Source organism: Numenius arquata, chromosome 4, assembly GCF_964106895.1.
Source record: "Numenius arquata chromosome 4, bNumArq3.hap1.1, whole genome shotgun sequence".
NCBI classification, from domain to species: Eukaryota; Metazoa; Chordata; class Aves; order Charadriiformes; family Scolopacidae; genus Numenius; species Numenius arquata.
In genome coordinates, this window is record NC_133579.1 from 57,836,684 (window position 1) to 57,846,281 (window position 9,598).

Sequence of the window (9,598 nt, forward strand, 5' to 3'; positions counted from 1 at the left end):
AGCGAGAGAGGAACGGTTTGTGTGAAATGCCACAAGCACTTGGCCTGTACATTAGTAAATTCGTTTCCGTGTCAGCAATACCTCAGTTGCAAAGGCTCCAGCAGATTGGTAAAGGAGAGCGTGGATTGCAGAGGGCAGATGTGGACGTAACCCCTTCTGTGCCGAACGCTTTGAAAACCCAATGCTTTGCAAATATCTGAGAAAAATAGTAGCACAAAACCAATGTAAAATTTGGAACAGTCTGGCACCGCATTAGTTCTGGGTTTCTGGGCTTTCATCTTCAGCCTTCTAGCAAAAAGCTTCTGCTGCCATAGATGGGTTTTGACTAAGGCTCAAAAACTCCGTTGTAATTACATCCTTATCTTTATATGCCTAGACGCAGTCAGTGCACGCAAGATACATGACGTCTAAAAGCTTTTAGGGCTGTAATTACCAGGAGATCAGAAGAAAGATAAAACCTTGCATAATAGTATAAATCAGCGTAGCTTTATGAGAAGGCTCATGTATTTCTTTATTACTTTGGTCTCAGTATTCAGTAACTGAACCATTATATTGAGACAAATTTGGCTTTCTACAGACAGGATGCACAAAAAAATCTCAGCAATAAGAATCTCAAGAAAGTCAGCTTCACATTCAACCATTTTAAAAAACCCAGCAAACCTGCTGGCAAATATTCCCCTCCCAGAATTCATGTCCCACAATAAGATGGTTGTGTTTTTCCTTATTATTCATTTTTTTTCCTGTGCTCCTGTCAGAACTAAGTGACTGACAAGGGCTGACTTCAGCTGGGAAAACTGGAATGCCAACTGTACTCACATTTCTAAATAAATAAAATGCTGTTTCAACTAGCTCATGCAAAGGACTTGTTCATTTTTAATTTTCAGAACTATGGAATGAACACAGGTCTCACTGAGTTCAAAGCATGGTCATTTTCAGCATGAGATGCTTTACCTGAGGAAAAAGGAAGAAAATGTAATTTTTATGAGTTAAAGATACAACACACAAGATGAGAAAATGTCACATCAGAAGTCTCAATATAAAATCAGGAGCCCAACCTTAGTCTTAGCTAAGTAGCAGTCATAAATCCACACCCACAATATATAAAAAAAAAAACAAAAAACAAAACACTTCCCACATATTAAACCGTTTTTTTCTGTTAACCCAGGGGGCCACAAGATTAAAGTCAGACTGACTGCAGTTAAATTTCCTAGGAGGGGCTGATAAGTACTTGAGCATGAACCTCCCCGTTCAAAACCAATTTGCAACAGGCTGCTGGTTTGAGAAGACAACATGTGAGTTTCAGATGACAGCAGAGGGAGTTCACTTTCTATTTTGGCCTCTCCTAAGCAGACCTGGCTTTGTAACAATCCCAAACTCAGAGCAATATTTGCTCGCTCTGGTGTGATGAGTAAGCCAGACTTTGTACTACTGCTTACACGGACTCTTTATGATAGCCATTTGATTTCGGTAACTTAAAAAGAGAAACCACCACCCACCACCACCATTTGGCTGCTTTCTATCTGATTCATACAGTTTAAGTCGCTCTTCCTGGTAAGTAAATACCGTAGCGTGGATAAGGAGGACAGGTGTCTCTGGGTTTTAAGTCACTTTATCCTAGAGATAAATTTACACAGATGAGTTAACTCAGAGCATGTTTAGTAATACTTTCACTGTTAAATGTTTTTAGGTATTTAGATATGACCAAAATCCTGGTAAAGCACATAAACCTGAGCAAGTCCTCAGATGTATTGGAGACAGATATTTGTGTTGATTTTTTAATATCACAGAATATTCATAGTTGGAAGGGACCTTTGAGATCATCGAGTCCAACCACAAAAAAAACAAAAAAACAAACCAAACTCAAAACAAAACCCCACCGAACAAAAAAACCACACCCACAAACAGACGCAACCCAACAATCTTGGGCACTAGAGCATGCCCTGAAGTGCCATGTCTACATGTTTCTTAAATACCTCCAGGGATGGCAACTCCACCACCTCCCTGGGCAGGCTGTTCCAGTGCCTGACCACTCTCTCAGCAAAGTAATTCCTCCTAATATCTACTCTAATCCTCCCCTGCTGCAACTTTAGACCATTTCTTCTGGTCCTGTCATTATTCCCTTGGGAGAAGAGGCCAACACCCACCTCTCTACACCCTCCTTTCAGGTAGTTGTAGAGGGCAATGAGGTCTCCCCTCAGCCTCCTCTTCTCCAAACTAAACACGCTCAGTTCCCTCAGCCTCTCCTCATATGTCTTGTTCTCTAGACCCCTCACCAGCTTGGTGGCTCTCCTCTGGACACGCTCCAGCAGCTCAATGTCCTTCCTGTAGTGAGGGGCCCAGAACTGAACACAGCACTCAAGGTGAGGCCTCACCAGTGCTGAGTACAGAGGCACAATCACTTCCCTACTCTTGCTGGCCATGCTATTCCTGATACAGGACAGGATGCCATTGGCCTTCTTGGCCACCTGGGCACACTGCTGGCTCACATTAATCCGGCTGTCCACCAACACCCCCAGGTCCTTTTCTGCTGGGCAGCTTCCCAGCCACTCTTCCCCAAGCCTGTAGCGTTGCCTGGGGATGTTGTGACTGAAATGCAGGACCCAGCACTTGGCCTTATTAAACCTCATCTCATTGCCCTTGGCCCATTGATCCAACCTGTCCGGGTCCCTCTGTAGAGCCTTCCGACCCTCAAGCAGATCAACACTCCCACCTAGTTTGGTGTCATCTGCAAACTTACTGAGGGTGCACTCAATCCCCTTATCTAGATCATCAATAAAGATATTAAACAAGACTGGCCCCAAAACTGAGCCCTGAGGGACACCACTGGTGACTGGCCGCCAACAAGATTTCACTGGACAGGAGTAAGACCATGGCAATTCATTTGAACCTATTGAGATAAAAAGGTGCAACTGAAATCAGAAACGGGCTTTTTTTTTAATTTTTATTTTTTTAACTGTAGCAAACCTGTCTAGCTCTGTCATGTCATCTTATGGTACCAATTAAATACATATTCTTATCCATATTCATCAAGAGCCCTATGCAATTCCTGACTACTTAATAAAAGACAAAAACCACAGACAAAATCCTGGAGAGTGCAGCCTGGCTGGAAACACACTGAACATGCGCAGTGGCTCTTGGCAATTCAGATGATGAATTAACCACGTCGGCCAGAAAACGTATCTTCAGGTTAAATAGAACTTCAAACAACCAGCTTGCCTAATTACTTTTATTTTTAAGTCATATCATGGAAAATGATAGACAGTCATTTTGGCCAAGAATTTTTCTTTTAAGACAAGAGAAAACACTCACAGAAAAGGGAAAAAAAGCCCAGAGGTTAACTGAAGATTTAAACTCTTTGTGCATGAAAAACAGAACAAGAAAACTAAAATAGAAGACATGGTTTCACATAAATATTTAGTATAAAAGCTTGGACAACTCCTTACCAGCTACATCATCCAGTTTTTTATCTGTGAGAGTCAAACTAGCTAAATAATGGAAACAATATTCATTAGATAATTTTCTAAAAAACTGCAGTGGAATTCATTGGGTGCGTTAATTAATGTTTCTTGCTATCCATATCTTTGACACTGGTATGTTACTATTGGGAGAAACAGCTTATATCAGTACAAGCTTTTTCTCACGTGTATTGAATTCCCCAACGTGGGCTATGCCGTGGCTTTTCTCACGGTCTGTGTTACTTTTTAGTGGAACAACTTATATAAGAGAAAAAGAGGTCATGGTATGGCAGATTTTGATAGTGCTTGGTGCTCCTTCACAGTGGAAGCAACTGTCACCTGATGGGATCCAAACCTCATCCCTAATTTTTCAGTGACACTCTACACTCTGAAGACAAATAAATACGCCAGTATATCAACATGCGATTCTTAAGAAGAGACCATTCTTGCCCTTAAGTGAGCTTCAAAAGGTAAGCCCCGGGGGCTCTAAAGCCAGAAAACAAAGACATATACGTCATTATTTTTTAATTTCATGCTTTCATCTTGTGCTCTTGAAGCAATTTCACTAGGAGATTGGCTTCTGCTTGATGAAAGCAGCATTGCCAATCCTACATGGAGACTTTACATGTCATCCTGAGAAGAAATGGACGTTTTTGCCTTGGGTCTGTTTCTGAGGGACAGGAAACGGTGCAGGGCGAGATGTCTGTTTGTGAGTGCATCTGGTTCTGATGAACTTTTTAATGCAGCATGGAGTTCTTCAAACAGTGGAGATGACGCTCTTTAGAAGTAATATAAAAAAGATGCACATCAGCAGGAGGGAGAGAGCAGGGAGCAGCCACTCCATTTTCAGCCTAGCATCTTGCTAATTACCATAGGGAGGAAGGGAAAAGGTAAATAATACTTTGCTTGGAAAGAGGCCATGAAGCACGATGAGGCTTTGAAACTTTAACTTGTTGTTGCCAACATTTTAGTAGCCCATTAGACTGCACTGTCTGATGGAGCTGTCCTGAGGGGCAAAATCTCTTTTCGTTCAGGACTGACAGAAAAACCTAGTGGGAGTTGAGGAATGAAAAAGCAGCTCTGAACATTTTGCCAAGCTGTGCTGCCCTCTGGAGGCGAACACATGCTGCTTAGGCTTACTCCAGCGCTGGAAAAGATACCTTGACTAACCCCGCGCTGAAACTGGGGGAGACGACTGATAGTTTCAAAGGGAAGGGAGAAGTAAGGGAAGGAGATAAGGACAAGGCATATTACCCAGCAGCATACGCTCAGTCACAAGGAAAAATATTAGTGTGCGTCCACCTCACATAACTCACCCCATGCTACACCTACTCGGCTCCCTTCTTGCAGGCTGAGCTCCTCCGAGCAGTAGGCATGGGGATCAGGGAGGGAGGACTCACCACCGCTGGTCTGCTCCAGTTCTGAAAGAGCTGCTTTGTGGGGACCTGTCCCCAAGCTCCCATCCCAATTCTGTGCCTGAAGCCTCATGACTGGTGCTGATCACAGCAGTCCTGGCTGCTGGGATTATTCCGAACCAGTGTTTCAGGTGGCGCCTCCTCACTCCATTATTCCTGTGTAGATTCAGCTACATTTAAGCAATCAGGAGTCTTATACCCCTACTTCCACCTTAAATCCACATGTTCCTCCACACAGTGCTCAAAAGCTCCCAGGTGAGCACCAGGCAAGATCCCTGGCTCAGATCTACAGGCTATGAAAACTTTTGCTAACCTGGACTTTTATAGAATCAAAATCCATTAACTTTTCAGTTTTCAGACCTTTTCATGACCGTATCTTGCCTTATTCCTCCATGCCTTTCAGAGGACTAGCAGGATAAAAATACTAATCTAATTAATTACTGCATTAATTAAAGTAATGAGAAAGTTCCAACGAAACAACAAAAACAAGGGAATTATGGGTTAAAAAGAAAAACATGCAAATTTACATAAATCAAGCTTGTTGAAAGACTTGCTCAGAAAGACACTTTGCTTAAAGCTTTAAAAAACTATCAGTATTATCAGCTTCTGGGCCTCATCAGGTGCTGTTGAAGATACTTGCTGCCAGTTTTATAACCCACCATTTAGACAAGACAGGGCAGCTGTTGACCAAAACCTTTGGCAATGCATGTCCAACCCCAGAAAAGAATAGTTGTGACGTATTTTACAGCTGAATTGTCTTGGTAGTTTCGATTTCTTGCAATATATAAAAGCTAACATTACCAAGAATAAGAATCTGAAATGTCTTGCTAGTAATTCTAAACTTGTCTTCATACTTTGCTGGTATTCCTCATCACTAAACCCTGGCTAGCATACTCCATAAGCATGCACCAGGAATGTCCTCTAATATCTGACCCAAATAGCAACACTTTATGTCCTCCAAATACTAGCCCAGCAAAGCAAAACTCATATTTTTGTTACAGTCTTCAGTGTTTGTTAGTTGGTAATCTTGAGCTAATCCGGTCTTGAAAAAATAATTATAGCCCACTGACAGGTTATAACTAACCAATATATCCTCTGTTCTAGGCAATGACTTCTAATAAAGATGCCACAGAAAGTAAACGGTAATGTCTAAGCCTTCACAGGTATGGAAAGCCTTACTTCTTGCATTAGCACATGTACAACCCTGGGCAGTCACTTTGCATTTAATCTCAGGGCTCCATGAGTAATCATCTTCTGGCTATCATACGCTGTATCACAAAAAGTTGTGGAAAAGTTTTACAAAGCACGAGAAATTCTTCCCCTTCAACTGCAATTTTTGCTGTCATATATTTTGTGTTTCTAGTACTACGCTGAAGGTGCTCATCTGCTTTTTTTCAAAAGTTAGTTAATCTTTATTATGGGATTGACACAGTAAGTATTATTTTTTTTTTTAATGTAGTCATATTATGATTTCAGCCACCTCAGTTGTTTTTTACCAGATAGAACACAATGCCTCTGCTAGACAGCTGGGAGACTTGTCGGTTTACAGTTTATAGCTTACAGTTATGGTATTTTCTCTGTAATATGAGGAAAAAGGAATGATCCTTTGCGGGTACTTAATATAACAATCTTCTGCAGCTTCTATTGTTGCATAACTTGTCTGTAAAATTACAGGAAAGACAATGCCTACATCTGCATCCCCACATCCCCTTTATGTCATACCTTATCTATTAGTATAGAATACTTAATTTATTACCTTCATGATATATCTATCTGACCTAAACATTTTTTTCCTGCAGTTCTTAGAGAATTTGCAATTTGGTCCATGAATAGGCATAGCCTCATCAACAGTAGGGGAGTGTGGAGAATAGATCCCTTATCCTTTTTCCATAATATCACCACACATTATAAAATAATAATTATATATCATGTCACACACTGTGGATGGAGGCATGAGTTGGTAGATAAGGAAAAGACCCAGGCTCTGCACAGGGCTACGGGTCTTTGTCCCCTTCCAAATAACAGGAGGACAGCCAAATCAGAGAAAATTTGCAGTATAGCACTGTATGGATAATGCACGAGTGCTCAGAGGCTGATAGTGGGAGAAAGAAGCACTGACTAAGTATTTACAAAGAGAGAACCCACAGTTTATTCAGGGGCAGAAAAATCTGTATTTACTTGAATCACAATTCATATTGACTACAGAAAATCCTTAAGTATCACCCTTACGCCATCTTCCACTGGAAACCCATGGTATTTGTTGCACAGACTATACAGCGTTGTTGCATTTCCTGTCACCTCCAGCTCTTGCTTCTATTGATGCAGAGTTTTTTTGGCCACATTTAAGGGGACAAACAGCTACAGTCAATAATTATTTTTAAATTCATTTGCCTTACCTGCAGGCTTTCTTAGTGCCTCACTTCCACTCTCTCCATGCTGCCACACTTGTTCTTTTTCCTCATTTCAGCCACAAGCTCAGCAATGCCAATTTTCTTCCTCTGCGCTTTCCTTGCAGGACAGAGGCAGGACCATCACAGGAGCCCTAAGAACACAGGAGAGACTGTTTCTGTTTGCAATTCTGCAGTGGCCTGCAAGGAACTCAGAGGAGATACTGCAGAGAAAAATAATACTCTCTGCACAGCTGGACTGGCTGTAGCCTCCACAGCCATAGGCTTTTTGGGCTGATAAGAGACTATCAGCTAAACTCCACCTCCGGGGGTCGGTCTCTTCTCCCAAGTTACAGGCGATAGGACAAGAGGGAATGGCCTCAAGTTGCGCCAGGGGGGTTCAGATTGGATGTTCAGAAAAATTTTTACTCTGAAAGGATTATTAAGCATTGGAATGGGGTGCCCAGGGAAGTGGTTGAGGCACCATCCCTGAAGGTATTTAAAAGATGGGTAGACATAGGGCTTAGAGACATGGTTTAGTGATGGTTTTTATCAGTTAGGTTGATGGTTGGACCAGATGATTTTAAAGGTCCCCCTTCCAACCTGGACAATTCTATGATTCTATAAATCTTTGCTGAGTGGAGACCACCACAGAGGATGTTCATCAGGTCCATCTTGGATACCCCAAGTTGCTCCAGAACAGGGGGTACTAGAGGCAGGCAGGGCAAAACACATGATTATCATTCTGTGAAACTTCTGTGCAACTTTTGCTGTAACATCTGGGACACAATTTGTTGTAAGAAGGGAAGTTTGATCTAGTCTTAAATAACTAAAAGAACAGCTGTAAACAGAAAGTTAAGGCTTTGAGTAAAGATTTCTGCCAACTGCAGGCAAGAAACTACAGTCTGGTGTTTCCCTTGGATACAACTTTATAGCAAGCTAGACTCCAGCATTTGTAGGTGCCAGCAAAGTTAAGAAAATCTGGTTAGGTTATCCCATTCTTTTTACTGAAAATAAGAATGGAAAAATACCTCAGACTGCAATAGCGCAACACTTCTAACTACCCGTTTTGTCAAAAGGAAGCACATCAACCCCTCGTACACCTGTAAGACAGAAAAACATCTTTAAGTTTACCAATCCATTGATTTAATTTGTTTTTCAAGATGGGGTTGGCTTGCAAATGAGGGGGCATTTAAAGAAATACTTACCATCAACTCTCTGTATCTTAGGAATTAAAATGAACATCGGTTCATTGGCATAAGTAATCCAAAATACTCTTGGCAAAATTAATATAATCCATGTTTTCACCTCTGTTCCCATCTTTCTACGTATCTTGAAAGGGCAGACACCAACTCAACAAAGTAGCTCCTACCATGCTAAGCCATCCTGCTGTGAAGAACAGGGGTACTTACTTGAGGAATGAGAACACATAGAAACGTTTAAAGAATCTGACTGAAACCCTGTAACAGTATGCAGCCATGCAATCAGTTTAATTCCTGAAACATTTCAGTTACACCATGATCCTTGGCTTAAGTCCTACATTTTTGTCATGCACAAGAACTTAATATGAAGACTACCAAGCCAGGAGCCTTCCAACAAAATTAATCTCCAATACAAATACCCTTTAGTCAAGAGACGACAGTAATCAGAATTTTCTGCATGGACTGTTAGCACAGATTTTCTGTTAGCACAGATTTTCCAGGTGATATATTGAAAACCTTCGATCAAGGCCAAGGTCCAGCATCATATCTTGAAACATAAAGAGTAATGAGCTGAATTTCCTGCTGCAGGAAAGTTAAAGTTGGCTTCCCTACTTGGAACTGCATCCCCAGAGACCAGACCTCCCGGTCTGCGGAACTTGCTCTGAACAAACTGTGGATGCGCGGTTGTAGCCTCCCCCCGAACTCAGACAGTACCAAACCCCTCTGCTGTCAAGAAATACCTGCCTGCAATTTGTGCGCAGCGGCCAGCTGACCAGCAGGTGGCTGGGTTGGATCACGCAGCGTGGCTCCAGAGAGGTGCTAAGAGCTCGGTACGGCTCCAGCGCAAAAGAGTTTTCTTCCTTTGCCCAAAAATGAAATATTTACTTAACAAAATGAATTAAGTAGCTGGATGCAAGTTTTTAAAAAAATATGTTAAATGTAATACTGTAAACGTAAAGCAAAGCACCAGTTATTTTTCAGCCAATGCAACACATCAGAAAAAAAATCAAGTGATTCAGTATTATTAAAAAAAAAAAAACCAAACCCAATCCAACAACACAATCTGTGGTATGTAGTCCTTTCAGAGGATTTAGTATCCTTTTGACACCTCTCAGGGAGGTCAGCAGAGCCACCTCCTT